Here is a 27,420-nt window from a genome sequence, read left to right as displayed (position 1 = left end):
TTTATGATACAGATCTCTCATGTCTTTTGTTAAGCTGATTCCTAGATACTTTTTTTTTTTTTGGCTTTTTGGGTCACACCCAGCGATGCTCAGGGGTTACTCCTGGTTCATGCACTCAGAAATTACTCTTGGCAGTGCTTTAGGGACCATATGGGATGCTGGGAATCGAACCCGGGTTGGCCGCATGCAAGGCAAACACCTTACCCGTTGTGCAATTGCTCCAGCCCCTGATTCCTAGATACCTAATGTTTTCAAAACTATTTTAGATGGGATAGACTCCGTGATCACTGTCTCCTCAATTTTCAGAATATTCTTAACTACTTTAAATACCAGGGGGACAGAGAGATAATATAACTGATGAGGCACTTGCCTTGCACACAGCGGAACCAGGTTTGGCCTGTCACTCCATATGGTCCCCTAGCACTGCCAAGAGTAATTCCTGACTGCTAAACTAGGAGCAACCCAAGGACCTCTGGGTGTGCCCCCAAAACAAAATAATTATCAAACCCTATACTTATAATTCATTATGCAAAAGCCTCTGAATTTTTTCCTAGCCAACGAAGTTTTGAACAGATAAACAGATAAAAATACATTTTCTTACATATATTTGATTTAAATACATAAATAATATGAATTATATATACTCAATTTAAATATATAAATAAATATTATGAATTAGGCTGCAATAGCTCAGTACCTTTGTTTTTTCTTTTGCTTTTTTGGGTCACACCTAGCGATGTACAGGGATTACTCCTGGCTCTGCACTCAGGCATTACTCCTGGCGGTGCTCATATGGGAGACATATGGGATGCTGGGAATCGAACCCGGGTTGGCCGCATGCAAGGCAAACGCCCTACCCGCTGTGCTATTGCTCCAGCCCCAGCCCAGCACCTTTGGGTTGAATACCATAAGAGCAACATCATTCTTACTCCTTGTCATGCCATACCCAGGGCTGAATATATGCAAAACAAGTGCTCTACCACTGAACTACTTCTCCAGCCCTCGATTACACATATGTTAATTCACTATCTTAAACCAATTTTAATCTTAATCCCAGCATGGTCTTTGATACCTATAAGGTCCCAATTATTTACAGAGTCTGAAAAGATACTACAGCAGGTAAAGCATTTGTTTTGCATGCAATTGACGTGACTTTGAACCCCAGAAACCCATATGGTTCCACTAGTCCACCAGGAATGTTCTCTGAGCACACAGCCAAGAATAAGCTCTAAGCACAGCCAGGTATAACCCCAAAACAAACAAAAATGATAATTATTTACAAATTAGTCAATGAATAAATTTCTGTCCTAACCAAGATTCAACACGTAATTTCCTATCACTTTTGACTGAAAAGGAGAGGTAGAAGGTAAGAGGTAATGCAAAAAAGGGATGAAACTGGGCCAAGAATGTGGCTCAGTGATACAGCTCAAGGTTCTAAGTTGATATCTGACATGGAAGAGAAGAAGCAAGAAAAGGGAGAAGTGAAAGAAAAATCTGGATAGGGTCTAAGCAATGCTAGTTAACCAAGTCAAAAGACTACATAGGTAGACTACGTCTACCTCACTAACCTTTATCACCTAATGCTTTTAGGAGATTCAAATTATCTTTGTTTGTACAAATTTTTACATGAAAAATCTTAGGCAGTTATGCAAAGCCTTAAAAAAACCGTCCACACAAAGTTTTCTACATTATCTAAATCCAAACATAAATATACAAAGAATACAATTACAATTAATACTACCTTATAAGATACTATACATAGCAACAAATGTTACATGTCATTTATTAACAGTCTAAGATACTAAAGATACTAACAATGTAACAGTGAACAAGACACATAACAATGAATAAGACACACAACAATGAACAAGACACACAACGGTAAGGCTACAATCCAGTAACTTAAAAAGCAACTATAGTAAAGAGTCAAGGTGCTTGCCTAGCCCAAGACCCACCTGGGTTCCATCCATAGCACCCTGTATGGTCCCCTGAGCCCCACCAGGAGTGATCCCAGAGTACAGATCCAGGAGTAAACCCTGAGCACCACTGCATGTGGCCCCAAACAAAAACAAAAACAAAACTCTAACTATAACTGGTTAAATTAATAAATCTTAAGAAAACTGGAGTCAGCAAAACAGTACAGCAGGTAGGGGGCCTGCCTTGCACATAGCCGACCAGGTTCAATCCCCAGCATCTCATGTGGTTTCCCAAGCCCTCCAGGAGTGATTCCTGAGCACAGAGCACCTGAGCACTGCTGGGTGTGAGCCCCCAAAAAACCCAAAATACAATAAAAATGAAAAAGAACCAAGGCACAAACTCCAATAGCTATGTCTACTTTTTTTCTCTTTTTGGGTCACACCCGGCAATGCACTGGGGTTACTCCTGGCTCTGCGCTCAGGAATTACTCCTGGTGGTGCTTGGGGGACCATATGGGATGCTGGCAATCGAACCCAGGTCAGTCGTGTGCAAGGCAAGCGCCCTATCCGCTGTGCTATCCTCCAGCCCCCTATTTCTTATAAACTATATCTCCAACTCAGTTTCCAGAACTATAGAACAAGTACTACTGTCAAAAAAAAAAAAATTAAAATAAGGTCATGAAACACAGAATTGCTTGACAAACTAAAAGTACTGCACAGACTAAGATAAGTAATTACTGTACTGAAGAGTTTCATTAGGAGGTTGAAGAAATAGTAGAGTGGGTAGGGAGCTTGCCTTGCATGAGGCTGGCCTGAGTTTGATCCCAGGCACCCCATACCCTGGTCCCTGCCAGGGGTAAACCCTGAGCAACCCTGAATGTGGCTCCAAAACAAAGTTTTATTAAGAAAAAAAATAAAACAGGGCAAGGTAGAACACAATAGGCTTGAGTCAATGCTTTGCATGCAGGAGGTCTGGGTTTGATGCCCAGCATCAAACCCAGCACTGAGTCCCCCAGCACTGAGCCAGAAGCAGCCTCTAAGCATAGTTGGATATGGCCCAAACATCAATATAAATGAAGAGTTTAAATACTTAGTAATCATACAACATGGACAAAACTTAAGACACTATGCTAAGTGAAATAAGCCACTAACAAATGAACAAATATTACTTACATTAAGTATCTAGAAAAGTAAAGTCTATAAAGATAGGAGAAGGCCCTGAACACCACGAGATGTGGCCCCAATCCTCCCACAGCAAAAAAAAAAAAAAAAAAACCTTAAAAAAAGAACATATTTGGGACTGGAGTGATAGCTCATCAGGTAGGGCATTTGCCTTGCACGCAGCCGGCCCGGGTTTGATGCCCAGCATCCCATATGGTCCCCTGAGCACCACCAGGAGTAATTCCTGAGTACAGAGCCAGGAGTGACCCCTGTGGACATCAGGTGTGACCCAAAAAGCAAAAAAAAAGAACATATTTAATGCTACTGAACTATATAGTATACACTTTAAAATGGTCATTTCGGGGCTGGAGCAATAGCACAGCGGGTAGGGCGTTTGCCTTGCACGCGGCCGACCCGGGTTCAATTCTCAGCATCCCATATGGTCCCCTGAGCACCGCCAGGGGTGACTCCTGAGTGGAGAGCCAGGAGTAACCCCTGTGCATCGCCGGGTGTGACCCAAAAACCAAAAAATAAAAATAATAAAATAAAATGGTCATTTCAATTTCCCCATATGTTGCCACAATAAAAACCAAATATACTAGTTAAAATGGAAAAAAAAGGTAAATATAATTGAAGTGAAAATCATTTACTCAGAATACAAGACACCTCAAGAACACAAAAAGGTGAATACAGAAATATAAAGAAGTGCAAAATATGAAAAGAAAGAAGATCTAACACACTTCAAATAGAAAAAAAGAAACAATAAAATTAAGATGAGGGGCTGGAGTGACAGTACAGCAGGTAGGGCATTTGCCTTGCACGCGGCTGACTCGGGTTCGATTTCCAGCATCCCATATGAACCCCCCAGCACCGCCAGGAGTAACTGCTAAGTGCAGAGCCAGGAGTAAGCCCTGAGCATCACTGGGTGTGACCCAAAAAGAAAAAAAAATTAAGATGAGCAAGTTCTTCATAACTGTTGAAAAACACCAATCTCTAGATTTCAAAGCCCAGTGAATTCCAAAACAAAGACAAAAAGATGGACGGACGGACAGATGGATGAAAGGAAAGAAAAAAGGAAGGGAGGAAGGAAGGAATAAGATTTATAACAAACTAAGAAATAAAAACTACTAGCATAAAATACACACTCATAAAAACCATCTTCAGAAATGAAGCTAAGTACCCCCCAAAAAATTTTTAATTTTTCCAACAACAAACTCTCACTAGAGAAAAACAGAAAGGCTATTATTTCAGGCAGAGTGAAAATAATCTCAGATCCCAGACAAGAGAGAGGTCTGAAATGTAAACATATAAGCAAATACAAGCAAAGTATTTTTAAAACTCCTAATCTGTCATTAGTCAGGGAGAACTAAAATAAAGGAAAACTACATAGAATTTAACTTCCAGAGCTGGAGAAGGAAATAAAGTATTTTTAAATGTATTCACTAATTTTAGAAAAAAGGACATGCTTAACACAAATTTCAGATGACTGACACAAAATAAGTGATAATGAGTTATAAAGAGCTATCGATGCTGGGAGTATTCTGGTTTTGAAGCTAAATAGTTAGAGATAACCCATTTAAAAAACTTTTCTAATTACACATATAACACACCATTTTATCACTATCACTATCATCCCATTGCTCATCGATTTGCTCAAGCAGGTACCAGTAACATCTACATCATGAGACTTGTTAGGGGCCGGAGCGATAGCACAGTGGGTAGGGCGTTTGCCTTGCACTCAGCCGACCCGGGTTCGATCCCCGGCATCCCATATGGTCCCCCAAGCACCGCCAGGAGTAATTCCTGAGTGCAAAGCCAGGAGTAACCCCTGAGCATCGCTGGGTGTGACCCCAAAAAAAGCAAAAAAAAAAAAAACAACAAACATGAGACTTGTTAATGTTTTTGGCATATCGAATACACCACATAGTATCTGCCGTATGGGCAAGATACTCTCAATAGCTTTCCAGGCTCTCCAAGAGGGACAGAGGAGTCGAACCCAGGCTGGCGGTGTGCAAGGCACCCTACCCACTGTGCTATCACTCCAGCCCACACGATTTTATAGTAAAAGTAATTTTTTTTAATTACTGCAGGCCCTGAAATCTAGCGGGGGGTGGGGGGGAAGGGGTAGTATTAAGGCATTTGCCTCGCATGAGGCCAACCTTGGTCTGATCCCTGGCACCTATATGGCCCACCAGGAGTGATCCCTGAGCTCAAGAGCCAGGAGTAAGCCCTGAGCATGGTGGGGTGTGCCCCCACAAAAAAATTCACTCCAGAGGGCCTAATAGTTCAATAGGCTGAAAGCATGTCTGCATGCAGGGCCAGGGTGGATCCCCGGTCCTGCAGGGTTTTCTGAGCACCAACGAGCAGCACACAGCCCCCGAACAAGCCCACCCTCACGAGAGTTGGGGGCAGCCCTGGACATGGGCGTGGGGAGGGGGGGGAAATTCAGCATACAAGGTAAAAATAAAAGATTAATTTTAACTTCCTAAAATTCTAGATTACTTCACAAACTTTGGTCTTCAAAGTTGAAATCAAATAATTACCGTTTCATTCAACAAGTAATTTGAGTGCCTAATATTTGCCTGTAACTAAGAAAGTGGCATGATTTCTCACCTGTCTTGTCTTCCTAATCCTAGAGCAGCACTAATACAGCAGCTACGAGGCACATGGAGCTAGCCCCTTTTATTTTATTATTTATTTACCTTATAATGAAGAAGTACTGCTATTTATTCAGCCATTGATTAAGCTGATTGCATTGGGCTAGTCCCTTTTAAATTAGTAAAAATTTAATTTCATATTGAATATATTCAAAGTATAGAGAGAATAAAGTGAAGATCATTAGCCACTTAGGTGGGGGGGTGGGAGGAGGGTATATTGGGGTTCTTGGTGGTGGAACATGGGCACTGGTGAAGGGATGGGGGTTTAATCATTATATGACTGAGACTTAAACCTGAAAGCTTTGTATTTTTTTCACGGTGATTCAATAAAATAAAATTTTTTTAAAAAATTTAATTTCATTTCAGTTCAGTTCCTTTATATCACTAGACACAACACATTTCTAAGTGTACAGTAGTCGTATGTATGGAACCATATTGAATAGAACAGATATGTAATATTTCCATCACTGTAGAAAGTTTATTATATAACCCTGCTGTGTTTTAACACCAGGACTTCATATACTGGTAATTGAATGATGTGTTTGTCTCTTTGTTTTCCAGGCTACTCCCGGCAATGTTCAGGGGGCTACACTGTGCCCAGGGACCTCCTGGCAGTGCTGGGAGTGCGGGACAGGGACACGGGCAGAACTAGAAGGCAGTGCCAGGATCCAACCCAGTTGCCAGCAAGCTAATCAGGCACTCTAACCTTTGTATTATCTCTAGCCCCAATTTTAAATATAAGAAAGAATTCTTTAATTGATTAAATCTTGGATTGTAAAGACAGCTCCACAAACTGAGTGCATGCTTTGCTTGCAGGAGACCTGGGTTCCAGACCACACCATGTGGCCTGAGCACTTGCCAGGAGCACACCTCCAGCCAGCAGGCCCCAAGCACCACTGGGTGTGGCCCAAAACACAACAAGAAAGAAAGAAAATATTTTAAGTCGTTTTACTCTAAGGAACTACACTTCCAGGGTGGGTGGTGGGGTAGAGGGAGGAGAGAGAAACTACGCTTCTAAACAGTATTTTAAAAGGGCTCTTCAAGCCCGTGTTAAACACATAACTCGCTTCCTTCTTGCTTCACTTCCACTCTGGAGAAGTATGAGTTTTCTCTCTAACACACACTCTCCGAATCATGACCTCAATTGAAAACTGCTTCCCCCCATTTTTTGTTGAAGTTCTCTCCAGAGCCAGAGAGCGAGAGCACAGAGGCAGGCACCTGCCTATGTGTGCTGCAATGGAGACAGCTGTGCAACCCTTGCACGAAGATGTTTTCCTGAGCAACACCAAGCTCCTGAGCACAGTAGGGTGTGCTGCACCTGCCCCTCACCCCTGCAAAATAAAGCTCCAGTTTACCTGTTAAAAATACAGGGAAGGGGCTGGAGAGATAGCACAGCGGGTAGGGCATTTGCCTTACACGCGACCAACCAGGGTTGATCCCCAACATCCCATATAGTACCCCGAGCACTGCCAGGAGGAATTCCTGAGTGCAGAGCCAGGAGTTACCCCTGAGCATCACCGGGTATGACCCAAAAAGGAAAAAAAATAATACAGGGAAAAGGGCTTAATGGCTTCAGGATGAAATAGAACAATCTTCATATACTTTCCTCTAAGAAAATTTTGGGGGATCATTTTTAGTAGATTATTTATAACAAGCAATACAAAATATCTAGGTGCTGCTTCAGGGGCAGGGTTTGGGGCTCAGGGTGGAAACATTCAAATTATGGTGGTGGGTAGGTGTGATGGTGGTGGGATTAGTGTTGGAATATTAAATGGAACAAATTATTGTGAACAACTTTATAAAAATAAAATATTAAAAAAACCAGAGAAAAATGTTAAGAATTGTTTTACCATCCCACACATGCCACCGAAACCATCAGAACATGTGACTTATTTTAATGGGCCAAAAATTAACTAGTTAAGCTCATGCTAACTTATAACAGAAGTTATGACATAGTGAAGCAAAAAGTCAAAGGATAAAGATACCACCCCAATTTTTGTTGGCAGTACTCTAAAATCTTGTTTACAAATATAAAATAGCAAAATGCAAAACACATGAATTCTAAAAATAAAAACTTAAAGGAATCAAGAAATATTTTACTGTTGCAAGACATTTTGCGTCTCATATCTTTTCTGAGGACACTATTCATTTCTGCCATTAGGAGTATTTTGGGGGGAAGAATTAAATGTTAAAATTAATTATTTCTATATGTGCTTTTAATTTATTGGAAACCATGCTATAGAGCAAAGCTCTGTAAAACACTAACAGCGGTAACAGCTAAAGCAGCAATACTACCACCAGTCTTTTTTAAAATTGAAGACAAAGAACCTGAACCATTTCAACTTCACCTGAACATTTTGCTTTAGGCATTTTAACACATATTAAGCATTTTTATAGCACCCCCCATTTTTGTGATTACCTAACCAAAAACAAGCAAAAGAAACAAATGTTAAGCTTTAATTTAGCAGGCTCTTAGGCTGTGTGTGCCCCTTAAAATCTGCCCTCCCCATTCTAAGTGAGCCAGGGAGTCAATAAGCTTCTCATGCGACAACTGAATGTCATTTCAATACGCGCTTATGCTAATAACTGGTTTGTGTTCCCAGGAGGACTTCTGTGGCTCCACTTACATAACCCATTATGCAAAGTGCTGAACTATTCTTTCTCTAGAAAGCATTCTGAATACTGATATTTGTACAAGGTTTAATTGCTATATTAAATAAAGACGCTCCCCCCCATTTAACAATCTTTCCTGCAGAAGGGGTGAAAAGGAAACCCAATTTCTGCAACTTCACTATGTCAAAGGCGAGTTATTTATCTTGTTGGCTAATAAACAAGAGTAATGACTTACAACAGCACCCCCAGGCAGCCCCTACAGTTCCCGGCTTTTCTCCCGGGACTCTGGTTGGGAAACAGTCTTAAATAATTTGGAGCAAATTGTTTGAAGTCCACTGAAAATAATCTGAACTGCTTCTTGAATGTGCTCAAAGTATTCACGTGGAAAAATTGGCAACATTAAGTTAAATGGTGATTATGTTCTATTTTAGTAAAATGCAAGGTTTTTAAATATCAAATTCTCCTAGTTAAATTAACTTGTATGACCTGCAGGGTAACAGACTGGCTAAATGTATCTGAAACCTAACTTGAATATTAAAAAAAAAAAAAACCTCGAGGGGATGGAGATGAATCTCAGAGATAGGGAACTTGCGTTGCATGTGAGGCCTTGTGTTCAATCCCCAGTACCACAAAGACAAAAAAAAAAAACCAAAAACTGGAAACAAGCATAGAGTTGTCAACTTTTATTTTGCCAAGAACATTTAACAAGAAAATAACTTCTAATTCCCACCACCATTATTTCATGCCCCCCCCACCCAAAAGTGCTTACACCCACCCCAAAAGAGAAAGAGAAAGAAAATTTTAGGGGAAAATATTTTAAATTCAAAAGGCATAGCTTTATGGGAAAAATAATTTTTCACTCACTTTAGACAAGTGAAAATGCTGTCGTGAACAGACACCACTCCACAGTACCCCATAGTCAGCACTCAGGAAACATGGATCTGAGCAGCTGACTCCTTCTTGGAAAAAGAAAGCAATGGTAGGGCATGCCCCAACCAAATATTCAATTATTTAATAATGAGGAAACTGACACTCAGAGGGGTTCGGGAATCTCCCAAGGTCGAAGATCAAGAATTCTGACACAGATCTGTCTAATTCCAGAGTCAGAGTTCTTAACCGTTGAGCAAACTTTTCTCTAATATTTTAATATTCTTCCAGGGGTACAGAGAATCCATTCTAATCCAGTCACCTTTGTGACCAATGACAACCGAGGAATTTCCAAGACAGCTGGTGGGAGTGAGAGGTGTATTCCCTGGCCATCACTCACAGAGTGGAGCTAAATGGAACTCCTGACCTTTGCCTCATTAATACCAGGCTCACTGCAACTAAGCCAACCAGCCCAGACAAAGCACACACAGACACACAGACACCCCCCCTGCCTGCCTCCAGCACCAACACAGACTCTCCAGATAGTTCCAAGAGCCTGTGATATAGTGAAAAACATATTCCTGAACAACAAAATTAGTGCATTAATTCTCACAAAGTAAATAAACACACGTCCATGGCAACGCAGTCTAAAAATAATAAACTTTACCTCAAAAAGTTAAACTCTAAATCTCCTGCAAACCATTACAATCTCTTACACATTAATACACAGGTTCCCCTTGTTTATCTAATCCCCCCCCAAAAAAGGCCACATGAAAGTCTATAAATTTGTAACTCTTCATTTCCAAATTAAAACATACCATATATATGGCACATTATATGATGGGAAATAAAGAGTATGAGAGAGGGGAAAATGTCTATTCATGTTAATCAAAAGTACTTATAAAACATAGCAGGAAAAAATATGTATGAGATGTCCTTACTATGATAGGTAATATCAGGGGCCAGTAATAAGGAGACAAAATCATCTTTGGATATTCAGAGGTTCCTGATAACTGAAACCAAAACTGAAAATCAATCATATAAAGAAATTCAGTATTGTATCAGATTTGTGTCCAAAGCCCCACAAATAATCTCCCAACAAATGCCCAAAAGGAACGATAACATGGGCCAGAAGTAGTTGGTCCTTTCTGAAACAGAGCAATGATCACAGAGCATTCTTGCTAGCCTTGCAAGGAAATCTTTGATCCCAAAAAGGGTTTTCAATAATCAGATTCTTTCATTCCTTCTGAATTTGCTTTATAATTACAGAGTACACAGACTATCAAACTGTTTGTCCACTTTACAAAATATCTTTTAGTGTCCTTTTACTTTTCTTTCAAACTGATGATATCTAAAATCAGGGTGTTTTTTTTCTTTACCTTCTACTTTTTTTCATTGAGGTATGGGGGCACACTTGGCAATGCTCAGGGGTTAGTCCTAGCTCAACACTCAGGAATTACTCCTGGCGGTGCTTGGGGACCATAAGGATGCTAGGGATCAAACCCAGTTGACTGCGTGCAAGGCAAACATCCTACTGAAATACTACAGAAGGCCCCTTCCTTACCCTCTAACCCCCATCTCTTTAATCCCCTAATACAGATTCAACTAACAAATCTATTTGTATTATTCTCTCCATCCATGATTAATACATGCCAAGAATTGACCTCTCTCATGAACTATAAACCTTCATTTCCAAAAAGTCTCTGGATATTTCTAGTGTTTGACAAATAAAGGGAAGAAAAAAAAAAAAAAAACCTCAGTTTGGGCTGGACTGTTCAACACAATAACACACATGCTTTGCATGCAGGAGGGCTGGATTCCATGCCCCAACATTGCATGGTGCCCTGGGATCCCAGATGAGCAGCCCCCAAGCACTGAACCAGGAGTAGCCCCTGAGCCCCATATAGTACAGCCCAACCCATCTCCCAAAAAGCCTTGGTGTTTTCAAAACTGATTTTATTTTTCACCTCTACACCCAGACTTCTTGTACTGCCTTTATCAACATCCACACTAAAGACAGAACCTAGTTCCCCAAACCTTCCTCAACAACCCCTCCTCCTGCCCATCTACTAAATCATTCCACTGTTACTGTCCTTGCTCAGTATTTATACTATACTGACCTCAGCTATCTACAACAAATCATTCTACACTACACTATCAGAACATGGTAATTTCTCACTACACTCCCAAAGGTTGAACTCCTAAAAAGAGCATTTAAATATGTCCCATTATCTAGCCCCAATTTAAATTTCAACCTAATGGCTTGTTCCAAAAATGAACTCTATATCCTAGGTAATCTGTTCCACTCACTGTTCTCTGAGTACACAATGAACTTTCCCACCTCCACACTTGGGCTCACACCACTCTTTTTATCTGAAAAATCTTTATCTACCTCCTCCAAATCCCTACATTTTTTTTGTCTTAGAAAAATCTTAACCTCTGCAATGTTGAACTTAATCACTCTACTGAGGCCTGGGATAGAAAAAACACACAGGCTTTGACTCCAGGGAGTCAAAATGTGACCCAGTTATTTGGTAGCTACACAGTTACTTTATGTATTTGTGAATCCTCATTCTTAAGAAAGCTATATGCTGTCCCAGAGCATAAAAAATGTATTCCAAGACTAGAGCACAGAGCGTGATAATCCCTAAGAGGTCAATAAGTAATACCGCAGAGTTCCCTTCATAAGTAGTACTACACCTCCACTATTTTCCAAGATAATTTTAGATAAAAATTAACCCTTTTTTTCTTTTCGTACAATTCCAAAGTATGGTTTAACCACTCACATAGCATTTATATAGATTAGTTTACATTATAAATTTTTACATAAAAATTTTACATCACTTTTTTTAAATCCAGAGACAGACCAAAGACTTCACTTTCACACCTTAAAATGTTTGTCAGCACCATTCATGAAGCTGTGCTAAACAATACTAAACAATTAGAAAAAAACTTTAATGTCTGAACTTCACAATTCAACTTTTTTATTTGTTTGGGGGCCACACCCAGCAGTGCTCAGGGCTTGTTCCTGACTGCTCAGGGATTACTCCTGGCAGGCTCAGGGGACCATACTGGGTGGCAGGGATTAATCCCGGGCCAGCCATGTACAAGGCAAATACATCCTAACCAGCTGTATTATTGCTCTAGCCCCACAAGTCAACTTTTCAAGAACTGAGACAGACCTTAGAAAATTATTGTCAAAACTTGAATCTCATGGCTATGGCTATATTTTTATTTGCTCCTACATGGCACTTAACATAGCATGAAACCTAGTATGGAAAATGTTCAAAAGCTGTTGACTTGAAAAATAAAATAAAATTTACAACGCAAATGTTTGTTAAAAGTTGAACTGCTTGAACATCATAAACTTTGCAATGCCTTAGGGTATCACACTGACTTCAGTACAGATACATAATCATGACACCTTTCCCAGATTTACTGTATTTCGATATTCCAATGGTAAAGGTCTAAAGAGTCAAAAACACTTAAGGCTAACAATGTACAGTTTCAAGTAATCTTTTCCTTCCATGTTTTTCCAGGGACTTTATAAATCATCCTTTGCCCGTGGAACATTTTGCATCAAAGAGTTCAGTGGACAAGTCACTTCAAGCTATTCATGGTATTCCCATTTCCCAGACTGAGGACAGGTAAATATCCCTTCCATCCAGTATAATCGAAGTCATAACAGAAGAACAGAATGAAAAGTGCAGTAAAGTGTCACTGGTCTCACAAAGGTAGCTTGTATACACTTTACTCTGTAAAAACAATGGCCATCTGCTGGTAATCATAACCTGCAGTAAATATGCCCCTCTGAGCATAACTTGCAAAATCACTCACAGCGGTAACCTAGTATTTCCTGCAAAATCTTTAGCAGTAGTTTATGGCTTAAAATCAATTCACTAAACATGACTATCTCTCTTTCTCCTCTAGAAAATCCTTCATTTAACCCAAAGCAAACACTTCACGGCCCAAGTTTACATACACATTCAACAAAACACCTCTTCCCACCTGTGTGAACAAGGTGGGCAGTCCAAGAAATCGCTTTGGGGAAGGGAGGAGGAAAGAATTTTCTTTTTAAAGTTCGGAGAAATAACTCTCCACTGCCAAACACGAAGGTTTACATACTTTGGGCAAGAGGGGATATGTAATTCTCCAACCCCCTGCAATCAAGTCGCGCAACAACCGCAAGCTGAACTCATCATACAACTGTGACTTGAGCCAGCCACAGACATCAAGACTGCATAGCAGGGAACTGCATCGCTCATTACGGCTGCAAGAAGGCTAAGCGAAACACTGACCCTCCGCAAATGACCGCGCCGTGAGTGAGTGAGTGAGTGAGTGAGTGAGTGAGTGAGTGAGTGAGTGAGTGAGTGAGTGAGTGAGTGAGTGTGTGTGTGTGTGTAAGCAACTTCAAGCTTGAGTAAGCTTTCAAGTGAGTAAAGATCACGCGCGGCATACTGGTGCCACGCTCATCTACGTATCCCGAAACGGTGCCGAGCGTCGTCCAAAATCGATCCCCGGCAACCCCGAAGCGGGTCTGGATGAATCAGCCCGAGCCTCCAAGGATCCCCGGCATCCACACGCGCAAAGCCCCACCCTGGGACTGACTGAGAAGACTACACCCGCTGGGACCCGAGTTAATTACTGAGCCCGGGGACAGAGCCAGAAGACGCGAAAGTCCGGACCTGGAACACAAGATTGAGTCTTGATGTCCAGCTTCCCAGTCCCAGCTCGGTCACAGAAAAGGCAAACTCGGGTCGGGGGGATGGGGGGGCGGGGGGGTGGAGCGGCGGCGGTGAGTCGATTTGGGCCGAGCAGAAATGCGGGGGGTCCGAGGCACAAGAGAGGCCCGGCCCATCCCCAACTCCCGAGTCCCAACAGCAACAAACAGCGCCGGGAACCCCCCTCCCCGCTCCGCCCCGCCCACCCCCTGGCCCGGCCGCCCGGGCCACCCGCTCCGTGCCCCGGCTCGGACCGAGCGAAGCCCGCGGCGGCGGACACCCCTCAGCCCCGAACGCCGACTACCGAACCCGCAGCCCGGAACCTGGAGTGGGCTGGGGGGGCCCCCAACCCCCCCCCCACACACACAAGAACGCCAGTCCCTCCGCGGTGCGCGGCCACCCCGGTCCGCTCCCCGGGACACTCACCGTCGGCCCAGGCGCTGGAGCGGGCAGGGCTCGGCTGGGCGGGCAGCGGTCCCCGGACCCCGAGCCGGGCTGGAGCCCCTGCACCGAGCCGAGCGAGCCTCAGCGGCAGTGCCTACCAGGCCTCTCTCCGGCCCGTAGGAAACCACTTCCGGGGGCGCGGGGCGGGGGCGGGGCTTGGCACCGGAACTGCTCGCGGGCGGCAGCCGCCGGGGCCTCCCGAGCGAGGCGGGGCGGGGCCTCTCCGGCCGGGCGCCCGCCCGCCCCTCCGCCGCCGCCGCCGCCGCCGCCGTCCCCGGGCTCACGGCCCAGCCCTGCTCCCGGTCGACGGCTGCATCCTCCGCCCGCCTGGGGATGGCTAACCTTTCCCAGACGGAAAACACGGGGGCTCGGAGGACTGAGAGGCAAAAGTCTGTCGCGAAACTGCCCCCCCGCACACACACACACACTCACACTTTCTTCCCACTCGCTCCTGCGTCCTCTTGGCCTCCTTAAAAAAAAAAAAATCCTCATCCTAATCTTGATCTGAACGCTGACTGCGTGGTAGGCACTTCAGGGAGTGTTTCGGGTGCTTGGCTGAGTGAATCATCCCCACCCCCACTGCGGTCGGTGCTGTTCAAGTACCTCTTGCACGGAACAGACCGGGTCTGAGGTCCCGATTCCGCTGCCGCACGGGTTGGCTTTTGATTTCTATTTTAAAGCACTTCAGTGCGTAAATCTTGATCCTAACAAGATTTCCTTGTTGAAGAACAGGGACCAAATTCTATTCCTAAACTCCATCATCTTTTGGAACTTCAGCAATGGACGAGAGCTTGTTGAGGGACTCAGAACTTTCTGCTTTTACTTGTAACCCCGGGCAATTTGTTGCAAGCATCTCAGTCTCAGTAATGCAGAGAGTTGGGCGCTGGGGCTGTTAACCCTGGATTGTCATGGGACCAGTTCGAAATGGAAATGCCTGGTAAACTGTACCTTGTGCAGCGTGAGACCGGCTAGAATAGTCCATAGTTCTTGTCCACGGTTCTTAGACCTCAGCAACAAATTTCTCCTCCAGTGGATTCACTCTAGCAAGGGCTAACTTGGAAAATTAGGGGGGAGGGGTGAATCAGCAACAGAAAAGGATCGCTCGCCAAGCAAATAAACAGTAGAGGGGTTTTTTATTTAATGGGGAAAAATAAAGAATGACCTGGCCGCTTATGAAGACTGAGCTGGTAAGATTTGTGGGCCCTCAGTGTCCAACGCCAAGCAGGGAAAAGTAAGTGAGGAGAGAAGATGGAATTTGCTAGTCTTTTGAGTCGGGAAGAAAGAAAGCACGGAGCATCAGACAAGGATTCAATCTCTGAGACCAGATAAGGTAGAGGGGGGGGTGTACGGGGGAGGGGGACCTAGGGAGGGGGGAGTCCGCGGGGGTGGGGGAAGCTTTATAGCAGGCTCACTATCTACAAAATAAATTTACAAGCATCTCTTAAAAGCGTGGAGGAGGAAGATTTTTTGAATTTTCTATTTAGAACTGCACAGTAAATTGAAACAGCTCAGAACCTGTTATTACGAATTTAAGATGCAAACAATGCCTCTCCTATTGGCTTTGTTTGCAATGCAATCTATTTCTGTGGTTACAAACTTGTTTGTAAATACTTCCCCAATGCCCAAATTTAAGTTCTTGGGGTTGTTCCTCTCTTAATCTCACAGGCCAGAAAAGGACCAACTCAACTAACTTATCCTTTCATCAGGGCTTAGAGGGATAGTGAGAGGAATTCTAATCAAACATGCTGGCAACTAACCCCCTGAAAAGTCATAAAAGTGCTAGAGGTTTGTCATTGAAACTGATCAACTAACTCATAAAAAGTGACATGGATTTGAATGTGGGACTCTCTCTTCAAATGCTTTCGCCTCTTTGCCAATGCCTCAAACTTGAGAATCTCTCAGTTTCCTACTAAACTTTTTTCAACGCCTATTTACAATTCTTGTTCAGGGGCTGAAGAGAGATAGTAAAGTGGGTAGCACACTTGCCTTGCCAAAAGCTGATCCGAGTTTGATCCCCAGCATCCCATATGGTCCCTGAGCACAGCCAGGATTAATTTCTGAGTGCAGAGCCAGGAGTAACCCCTGAACATTCCTGAGTATGACCTCAAAACCAAAAAGAAAAAGAAAAAATTTAGAATTCTTGTTTAGGACTGGAGGAATAGTACATCGAACGTGGAGCTTATCTTGAATGCTGGCCCAGGTTGGATCTCCAGCATCCCATATGGTCCTCCAAGCCCCCCCACCAGTGGTGCTCCAAGAGCATAGAACCAGAAGTAAGTCCCAAGCACTTCTGGGTGTGACACCAAGATAAAAGCATTCTTGTTTAGGGGCCTGGAGAGAAAGTACAGTGAGTAAGGTGCTTGCCTGACATGCAATTGACCTGGGAACCCCTTATGATTCCCCAAGCCCATCAGGAGTATAATCTGAGCATAGAGCTGGGAGTAAGCCCTGAGCATGACCATATGTGGTCCAAAACCCAAAAAGAAATAAATAGTATAGGGGCTGGAGCCATATTACAGTATGTAGGTCATTTGCCTGACATGAAGTCAACCTGGATTCAATCCCTAGCATCCCATATGGTCCCCTCAAACACCCCAGGAATAATTCCTGAGTGCAGAGCCAGGGGTAATCCCTGAGCATGACAGGTATGACCCAAAAAGCCTAGATAAATATTATAATATAAATTATTTTTTAACTGCTGTCAAAACTGACTGGTGGGGCCCATCTACAGAATTTAGCTTAACTGTGGTAAGTCTCCAAGGTATAATCCCTGGACTAGTCACATTAGCATCATCTCTGAATTTGTTACAAATGCAAATTATTCGGCCCCATTCCAGACCCTGTGAATCAGAAACTCTGGGTGGGAACCAGCAATCTGTGTTTTAACAGGCCTTCTAGGGAATTCTGATGCATTCTCAAGTTTTACAAACACTGCACTCTACTATCTTGTCTGCTACATATTTCTCTCTCTTTTTTCTCCCCTAATTAGCCCTAACAGGAATAGTTCCACTGAAGTAAAAGTTTTTCCCATTGAATTACATAATATGAAACACTTTTATTCATGTTTTGCTCTCAGTGGGAGAGAGAGCTAGAAAAATAAATAGTATTAATGGAGGATTCTTTTTTTTTTTTTGATTCCTTAAAATTTGCACTAACATTTTAACCAGATAATACTGGGTAGGGGTTGTAACTAATTTTATTTGAGGACTTCTGTGTACCAGGGCTTTACATGCATTTTCTAAATTAATCTTCACCACACGGCTATGAGGTTTTATGGTCTTAGTTTTACAGAAGAGAAAACCAAGACTTAGGTGAAGTAATTGACTTAAGGTCACATTCTTATGAAGGGCCACAAAGCAGGACTGTTCAAACAAAGATCTCTGTAATTCCAAAACTCATGATCTCTCCACGAAATGGCAGGAGTTTGGAGAACCAAATTCCAGTGTGGCTTTCCCACCCTAACTATGCAATACTGAGTAAGCGATTTAATCTCTATTTCAATTTCTCTATCTATAAATAATGTTATCATAAATCTGCCCTTCCCATGCTGGAATGTTAGAACAAATGAGGAAATAAAAGTATGAGCCTTTGAGCTTTTAAAAGAAAAATGGTAATAATTTTTTTTAAAGGCAAACTAGTATTATATGTTTAGCTAAATGCTGCTGTGTAAACTGAGGCATTGAATCTTTCCTGGTTATCTCATGATTTGTACACAATCCTGATTTGATTCAAAATATCATCATAAATAAAAAGTTGTTTAATTGTGTGTATCAGTGTCTCCAGACATTAGAGAAAATGACAGCAGATTTCATGTGTCTCTAATTTTTTAAACTACTGGAAATTGGTAGAGCACTTCCCTAGCGTATGTGAAACCCTGGGTGCAACAGCAACAAAACTCAGAGGGAATCTCACCATATTCATAGACTGATTTCTTGCCACATTGCTAGCCCATCTTCTTCTCAGACATCTATTCCCCAAACGCTCTTCTTCCCATTGCTGGCTTAAAATTCCTGTCACTTTATTATGTAGAAGGATTTATCTCTTAATCCTTCTCTTAGACCAGACTCCAAGCCTATCTTTGTTGACAGACATCCAGGTTACACAATTCCAGGGGGTACCATTCACGAAGAATACAACCTGAATGGTGCTCAAAGGGGTGCCAATTGCACAGACCACAGTGGACCAGTCTCCCTGGAACTGTGTGTGTCATTGTCCCTGTGTGTGTAGGGCTTCTGCCCCCACAAATCTATTGAGGTGTTTTGTTAAGCAAAAGAGCCATTAACTTGGGTGTCCTTCACTTGTCAAGCTTTCCAATTACAGGGTTCTTGGGTTTTGTTGGTTTTAATGTGAGCCCTAAGTATCTAAAGGGTAGGCTTAAGTTCTGAGTTCCATACTCTTTGTGACATTGTCCACTCTCTTCTCTGACACAGTTGCTTATTTCTTCCCACTAGACTTGTAGTTGTATGAAGACTTTGTCATATTTTCTCCCTCATCCTTTATTTGTACTTTGGCACAAGTGCTAGGAAAGCATTTGCTGATTTGAATAACAGCACAGTGTACTCATATATATACATATACATATGTATATATATATGAGTATAACATATACGAGTATAATATATATGAGTATAATTGGCAAAGATTTGATGAAATGTTCTTGCAATGTGTTGTTTGACCCACGGCATTTTGTACCAATAAACAAATTGAGCCAAAGTTGTAAAGTTGAGAAATGTCATGTTTAAAAAAAAAAGTCACAATTTCTGGTATCTCTTGGAAACTCTAGCAGACAGGGCGTGTACTCCATAAGGCATCGGCATGTGGAGTTGAACTACAGTTGCTGAATTCAGACAGTACTCTCTCTGAGTTGGCCTCACTTCATATGAAATCTGCATGACAGACACTGAGTTTGAAGTCACTGGTATTTGAGATACCAGTGGATATTTTGGAGACACAAGGATAGAATTTTATTTTCTTGATTTTTTACACGTCATCATTATTATTTATTATTTGTTTATTTATTTATTCCAGCATATTTTGAGGTCATTTTTCAATTGTTTTTCAGGATAGCAATTGTGGGTGCTAACCACATTATAGCATTTTGAAACAAGCCAGGCAAGTACAGGCATCATTATAAACATCATTATCACCACCTTGTTCTTTTCTATTTCAACTTCTTTGGAAATAGAAAGGCTAAATGATAACCAAATACTTAAGTATATTTTATAATAACTATAAAGAGGTCTTAGTTTATTTCTGTGTTTGTTAACTTATTTATTTTCCTGGGTGGAGAAACTAAAGCATAGCTAGGTAACTACAAGTGAGGATTGGAGCCAGGATTAGAACCCAGGCAATACCCCAAAATTGCTGTTGTGCCTTTGGCCAGATCCCAACAACTTGGGGCCAAGTTTACTAAGAAATTAAATGGCCAAAAGTTAGGTATGTGGGAGACACACCCACAAACCACCTCTGGCTCAGCTATATAAGTTCATTTATTGGCCTTATTTCAGAGACCCATAAATTTCAAAAGAGATCAAAAGAAGCAGTTAGGGCCTGTAGCACATAGGTAGGGGAGAACCTGTGACTGAGAGCTCCAGGCCTGCTCAGATAGGGACTGGGCCTCCTCCACCCAGATTCCCCGTTTTCCAGTAGCTTGGCAGGCACACCTACAAATTACCCCTGGTGCTGTGTAATCTCATCAATGGCCAAGACCCAGGGACTATAAACTAAAACTTCCTGAAGAGAGTGCCACAGAATGTCCTGACCACTCGCTAGGCTGTCTTCCCCACCCTCCCCGCCCCAAAGGATCCAGCTCCAGCAGCCAAAAACCTCCACAACCCAACCACCGCCATGCTCAAAGGCTATTCCCCACCTTTTGAGCCTGCTTCACGCATGAATGAAATCCTACAGAGCCCAGGTAATGTGGAACTTTGTGACCTTGGACACTGGGCTCAACTGGACCAGGAGCGGAGATCCTCTGCCTGTTTCCTCCAGTCTCCAGTGACCCAGGGGTCACACCTATAAGCCACCTCTTGCCGGCACCAGATGATCTTGTCCTCAGCCGCCGTCCAGATCACATGGCTGCTCCTCCCGAGAGGGAACATAACATGAGGTCCCCATAACCATGCCACCGGACTCCATGCCAGACTGTTTCACACGGGGTGCCCCAGAGGGAGGTGGGTGAGAGCCTTCCCCACCCCAAGGGACCCAGCTCCGGCAGCCAAAAATCTCCACAACCCAACCACCACCACACTCAAGGCTGCTCCCCACACGCTGGGCCAAGCCTCACATATGACTAAACATATTCTTGGACACATCATAAGACACTCCCTACCCATTCTCCATAATTACCACACCACATTTGATGGGGTTCAGATAGTAGGCAACAAATCATAGAGGGAAATATATATGCATATATACATATTTTCATGTATATACACCAAAGCTCACATCACCCAAACTTTAACAACATGTTAGTGATATTCTATAGAATGTCTTAATGGTTCCTGCCAAAATAGAACAATCTTCACACTGTTTCCTATATGAACACTTTTTTGTAAACACGTCCAGCAGTTCTTCATAACAGACAATAAAAAATATATTACTTCAGTTGTGTTTTGGGACAGGTATTGGGGTTTGGGATGGAAACATGCTGAATTTGGTGGTGGGAAGATGTAATGGTGGTGGGATGGGTGTTTGAATATTGAATGTAATCAAGCATTGTGAACTAACTTATAAAATTTTAAAAATTTTTAAAAAGTAATGTGGAGTTCATGCCAAATTCAATCAGCTTAATCAATGGCTGAATAAATAGTGCTCCTACATTATAAAAAAAAAAGAACCTAGGCAAGTCTGTCACCAGAGACATAAATAGTATTAATTAACCACTCAAATAATATTTATTGAGCCTTTCCCATGTACTGTGGCCATATCTATCTCCCAACTGAAAGAGATGCCAGATTCATAGAAAAATATGTACCAAGAAGAAAAAAATCCAAAAAAAATTTTTTAATGTATGTACCTTTCTCAGGTCTCTTATAGGTGCTGTCATAAGATAGACATAGAGATCTTTCTCCTCTCCATCACCCTCCTACCCCATGTTACACTGACAATAATCTGCAATTTTTAAATAAACACTAGATGTCTAAGACTTTCTTTAATTCCAATATAATGGTTGCATAACTTTGTTTTTATTGCCAAGTTGTCGGGAAACATTCTATGCATGCAGTAGACAAAGGCATCTTCTAAAGACAATGGAAGCAATTTGAACTGCAATAGAATTGACACTGGAAACCAGTATCTGTAGTCAAATTGTGCTTATGGGGAGAAATGGGAGATAATAAGCTGAATTTGATCAATAATGTCACATTGACACAAAGCAGCAAAAGCCCCCAAATAGAAGATATAAAAAATGGTTATTAATTTTTAGCAATTTTACATTCACTCTCTAGTTTAATATCAAGAAAAATATTATAACTGACACTTTCCTTTTAAAAGGTTAAAGAATTAAACCTCTATTACGTCCAAATTGGGCTGTTTAGTGAATCTCAGAGAATTTGGAGGTTGCATTACACCTTTACTCATTTTATGAAAATGTAGTCCAAAAGTCTCATTCAGTCTCAGTTTCTCTTTCTGTAAAATATGCACGATAAACACATCTTTATATCATAGAGATGTTATGAGACATAGCTAATAAATGATTATAAAGCACAGTTCTTTGAAGTATAAAGTACTGCATGATTACTAAATACTATAATAATCATCCTCATAATAATAGTAATTTCCAACTAGCATCAACCAGCCCCAGATGCCTTTAGTCACCTCCCAAAGTGTTTAAGCCAACTATGAAATAAAGTAAAAATTGAAAACCACAAACTAGTTCTACTCCCTCACTTCTGTGCATAACTTGAAGTCAGTCTACCAGAGGTATGTTTCAATTCAATTGCTTTGCTATCTGAGTGACCCAGCCTCTGCAAGATGATTGAATCTACTGTCTAGTTGTAAAATGATGGTAAAAGTAAAATCCAGGGGCTGGAGCGATAACACAGTGGATAGGGCATTTTCCTTGCACGCAGCTGTCCTGGGTTTGATTCCCAGCATCCCATATGGTCCCCTGAGCACCACTAGGAGTAATTCCTGACTGCATGAGCCAGGAGTAACCCATGTGCATTGCCAGGTATGACTCAAAAAGAAAAAAAAGTAAAATCCTGAGAGAAAGGAAAGGGTTTAAGGCACTTCTCTGGCATCATGGCTGACTCTGCTTTGGATCCGCAGGACCACAAAAGGTCCCCCAAGGACTGCAAGGGATCATTCCTGAGCACAGGATCATTCCTACCCAGAGCACCACTGGCTGTGGCCCAAAAATCAAACAAACAAACAAAAGAAGAACTGCACCTTATAAGATTGTTGTGAGAGCTCAACAAATTAATCTGCAAAGAGCTATGTATAGATGACTGACAAACTTTTTGGTTTTGTTTTATTTGAGTGTCACACGTAGCAATGCTCAGGGGTTTACTCCTGACTTTGCACTGAGGAATCATTCCTGGCAGTATAAAGGGTCCATATGGGATGCCTGTGTTCAAATCCAGGTCAGCCGCATGCAAAGCAAGTGCCCTGTCTCCAATTTTTCACTCCATTCCACAATTTTTATAATAATGATTGTGTATTAATTAATTAATGCCAGTATTTTGGTTATAGATAATTAGATTTTTGGTTTTAGATGATTGCATATATAATAAATAACAGTATTTTGGTTATATGTGGGAAAGTACAATGCTCTCCTTTCCACAGCTCCCACCACTTCAGAGATGTAACCACTATTAATGATTGGATAGACTCCATTCCTAGCCTTTTCCCAAACAGAATTTTCCAGTAGGTAATATGGCACCAGCAGGCCAGAATCCCCACCTCCAGAAAAAAGAAAGATGGTAGAGAAGTTGACATTGTTTTAAATGCATGAAAATTAAAAAAAAAAAAGAACTATTTGGGAATTTCTTACAAGTATTGAGTTTGTATGCCTTTTTAGTCTTGAAGTAAATTATAAAACATGATTTCATATAAACTCTTCAGTGCTTAGGCCCTTTCTCTTTTGTTTTGTTTGCTTTTTGTTTTTTACCACACCCAGCAGTGCTCAGGGCTTACTCCTGTATCTGCACTCAGGCATTACTCCTAGAGAGGACCAGGAGACCATATGGGATTCTGGGGATTGAACCTGGGTCAGCTGTGTGGAAGGCAAGTGCCCTGCCTTCTGCATTATCTCTCTGGCCCCATAAGACCTTTCTAAAACTCATCATCCAAGATTGTTTTTCTGAGAATATATAGACTCATATTTTTTAGGGAAAAATAACCATATAATTTTACAACTTGCTTTGTTTTTATGAGTGATTTTAAGCACAGGGATATTTACTTAGTGGCAAATCTAATAAGAAATAACTGTGCCCATACCTACCATTTCACACTGCTGAGAACTATCCATGGATAAGGGTCCTATTAGAACAAGTTAAGTTTCAAAAGCTTCCTTTCTTGGTAAAATAAATTTCATTTTCTATCATATTTTCAAAGCAAAGTAATACAATCCTTTTGTAATCTCCACAGAGCGTATGATGGAGAGAAATTCTGCCGACCAGGAGCTTTCTAAATGGTGGCTGTGGAGAGATGCCAAGAAAATTAGTGGTGCCAAGTGCAGAGCCCTCAAGTTGCTCTCTAAACCACTAGAAACTCAGCTGGGGGCTGAAGTTCGCTGAAATGGGAAGTGTTTTGCCTACAAAGATAGAGCACATGTGAAAATTATATTTGGGACTGGAAAATAAGAGATTGTATTGTATTTCTTCATTTCTTATTATTTTATTATTATCTTATTATTTCATTTCTTCATATTTCTTCAGCAAGAATTCAACTGTCCATGGACAGAAAGTCAGTGAGTCATGTTTGGAGGGAAAAAAGAATGTTCATGCAATCATTTATAAACCAACTATAAAAGGTTCCCTCAGAGTAATTTTATGTTTGGCTTTGGGGTTATACCAAAGTGCTTGGGGACTATTCCAGGTCGGTTCCCAGGGGATCGTGTGGTATGAGGGATTGAACCCAGACTCCCACTTGTAAATCATACATTTTAGATCTTTGAGCCATCTTCTTGGTCCCTTCCCATAGTAAATTAACTGTTGACGTTTTATTATTCCTTCTACAAACTCAATGCACTTAAAAAAGAAACAACATAGGCTTACTCTTTCAAGCTCATGTTCTCCCTTAAATGTGTATCTTTGTTTACTTGCTTTTTCCACTCTGAAGAAGCCCATGTTCTCTCTCTCTCTGTGTCTCTCTCTCTGTCCCTCTCTGTCTCTGTCTCTCTCTCTGTCTCTCTGTCTGTCTCTCTCTCTCTCTCTGCTTTTTTTTAGGTCACACTCAGCAATGCTCAGGGGTTACTTCTGGCTCTACACTCAAGGAATTACTCTTGGTGATGCCTGTAGGACTATATGGGATGCCAGGAATTGAACGTGGGTCGGCTGTGTGCAAGGCAAACACCCTACCAGCTATACCTCCAGCCCCCATGTTCTCTTTTTTGATCATGCATTCCTTTCTTTCTCTCCCTTCTAAGTGAATTTCCTTCAATAAAAACTATCTTGCAAGAGTTTGAAAGGTAACATAACAGTAGGGTATTTCCCTTGCATGTGTCTGACCTGGGTTTCAATCCCCAGCCTCCTGAGTCCTCCAGGAGTGATCCCTGAGCACTACTGATTGTGACCCAAACACCCCTCCCTCTTTCCCAAATAAAAGAAACGAAGGAAACAATATATATGAAGAGATATCCCAAATTAGTTCAGATTAAGAGATAAATGCAGGGGCCAGAGAGATAGTACAATAGGTAGGGCAATTGTCTCACATGTGGCCAACAGGGGTTTGGTCCCTGGCATCCCATATGGTCCCCCAAGAACCTCCAGGAATAATTCCTGAGTGCAGAGCCAAGACTAACCCCTGAGTACCACCAGGCATGACCCAAAATCAAAAAACAAACAAAAAATAGATGCAAAGAAATCTATAGGAAATAGATTTGAAAAGTTGAAATAATATGGAGCTAAACTCCTACAGATGTACATTATATACTGTGAACAAATCACAAGGGTTCAGGAGATACCAAGAACCCTAAAGTCATGGAACCTGTCCTCAAAGAACCAGATGCCAGTTGGGGGATGAGTTAAGGACTACCTTTTTAAATTTTTTTTTAAATCATAATAATGCAAAGTATCCTGTGGTAATGTTGAGTAAATGACAGAGCCCTGACCTTTACAGACTTCTTCTATCATTTATGGTCTTTGGACAAAGTAAGAAATGAAATTTGGGGTGGGGCTGGAGCAATAGTACAGCGAGTAGGGCATTTGCCTTGCATGCAGCCGACCTGGGTTCGATTCCCAGCATCCCATATGGTCCCCTGAGCACCACCAGGAGTGATTCCTGAGTGCAGAGCCAGGAGTCAGCCCTGAGCATTGCTGGTTGTGACCCAAAAAGCAAAAAAAAAAAAAAAAAGGAAATTTGGGGCTGGAGTGATAGTAGAGCCAGCACAGCATTTACCTTGCACATGACTAACCTGGTTCAACCCCAGCACTACATGTGGTCCCCTGAGCCCTGCAGGAGTGGTCCCTGAACACAGAGCCAGGATGTTTTTGGGTAGCTTGCCAGGTTCTGCTTTGTGGACGGGATATTCTTGGTAGCTTGCTGGGCTCTCCGAGAGGGAGGGAGGAATTGAACTTGGGTCAGCCACGTGCAAGGCAAACGCCCTACCCGCTGTGCTATAGTTACAGTCCTTGATGGATACACATAGTATTTTTTCCTGGTCATATATTTGTGTGTGCATATATACATATAAACTGGGATTATGCTTTATTCAACTTTATTTTGCAAGTATTTTCTATTAAAAATGATTAGTGAACTGTATTTCATCATATCAATATAGTATATTAAACTTGTCAAACTTTCCTTCCTATCATCCAGGTACAAATAACTAAGATGAATTCAAGGGTAACCTAAGCAGCGTGTGGAATAGACTGGAGTCAGACTGAACTGTGGGGGGCATGAAGATAGCTCAGAGCGTTTAGCCAGGACTCAAGTTCGAACACAGTCAGGTGTGACCCAAAAACAAGGCAAAAGTAGTTCAAAGCCTTAAACACATGCATTGCATTCTGGAGGTCCAGGTTCAATCTCTGGTGCCCTGAGCATGGCCAAGAGCAACTCTAGAATAACAATCAGGGGACAACACTGCCTGGTGTGTTGTCCCAAAATAAAGGAGAATAAAAGAATAAACTATGAAAAAGGGGAATATTTAGAAGTATTGGTAAAGACTTTATAATTAGGCTATATCCCCACACTAAAGCAATTGATAACTATTATGTTACAATACAACTATTATTTCAAAAAATGATATTGCTTTCTGTGTTACTATCAAGTAAGTTCTAGAATCCACATATATATATGTATATATATATATATTTTTTTTCTTTTCGGGTCACACCCGGCGATGCACAGGGGTTACTCCTGGCTCTGCACTCAGGAATTACCCCTGGCAGTGCTCAGCGGACCATATGGGATGCTGGGAAATAAACCCAGGTCAGCTGCGTGCAAGGCAAACACCCTGCCCACTGTGCTATTGCTCCAGCCCCTAGAATCTATATATTTTTTTCTTGTGGGTGCACAGGTGTATAGCTGGTGAGGCTAGAAGTGGACTTTACTCCCTGTGCTCAGGGACCACACTGTGTCAGAAATCTCTGGGGCTCCTGGATACAGCGCATGTGTTCCAGCCCTTTCAACTATCTCCACAGCCCCCCAAATATGTGTTTGGACTTTTTCTTCTCCCCAATCTCTTAAGTTTGGGGTGCTCTAGAATTCAGTCTTTTCCTCTTCCACCTATATTTCCTTTGTTAGCAATCCCATGTGATTTAGATATTGTCTAAATTATCCCAAGGATTTATATATTATTCTCAAGCTTGACTAGAGTTGTGACTCCAGTGGTCGAGCACATGTCTTCCTTGTGTGGGGCCCAAGTTCAATCCTTGT

At 41.9% G+C, this 27,420-nt stretch overlaps 1 protein-coding gene across 6 annotated transcripts in view; it reads right to left on the bottom strand.

The window, feature by feature from the left end:
* The window catches only part of FRS2 (fibroblast growth factor receptor substrate 2), a 130,474-nt gene extending 115,981 nt beyond the window's left edge, over positions 1-14,493 (bottom strand). For 2 of the 6 annotated variants that reach the window (XM_055118242.1, XM_055118245.1), the window contains exon 1: positions 14,362-14,493. The gene's annotated coding sequence lies outside the window, so the exon portion shown is untranslated. The remainder of the gene's footprint in view (positions 1-14,361) is intronic. The other 4 variants (XM_055118247.1, XM_055118243.1, XM_055118246.1 and 1 more) reach the window with 4 other exon arrangements.
* Between the last annotated feature and the right edge of the window lie 12,927 nt (positions 14,494-27,420).

Source organism: Sorex araneus, chromosome 10 (assembly GCF_027595985.1).
Source record: "Sorex araneus isolate mSorAra2 chromosome 10, mSorAra2.pri, whole genome shotgun sequence".
NCBI lineage: Eukaryota > Metazoa > Chordata > Mammalia > Eulipotyphla > Soricidae > Sorex > Sorex araneus.
This window is presented reverse-complemented; position numbering and strand designations above follow the sequence as displayed.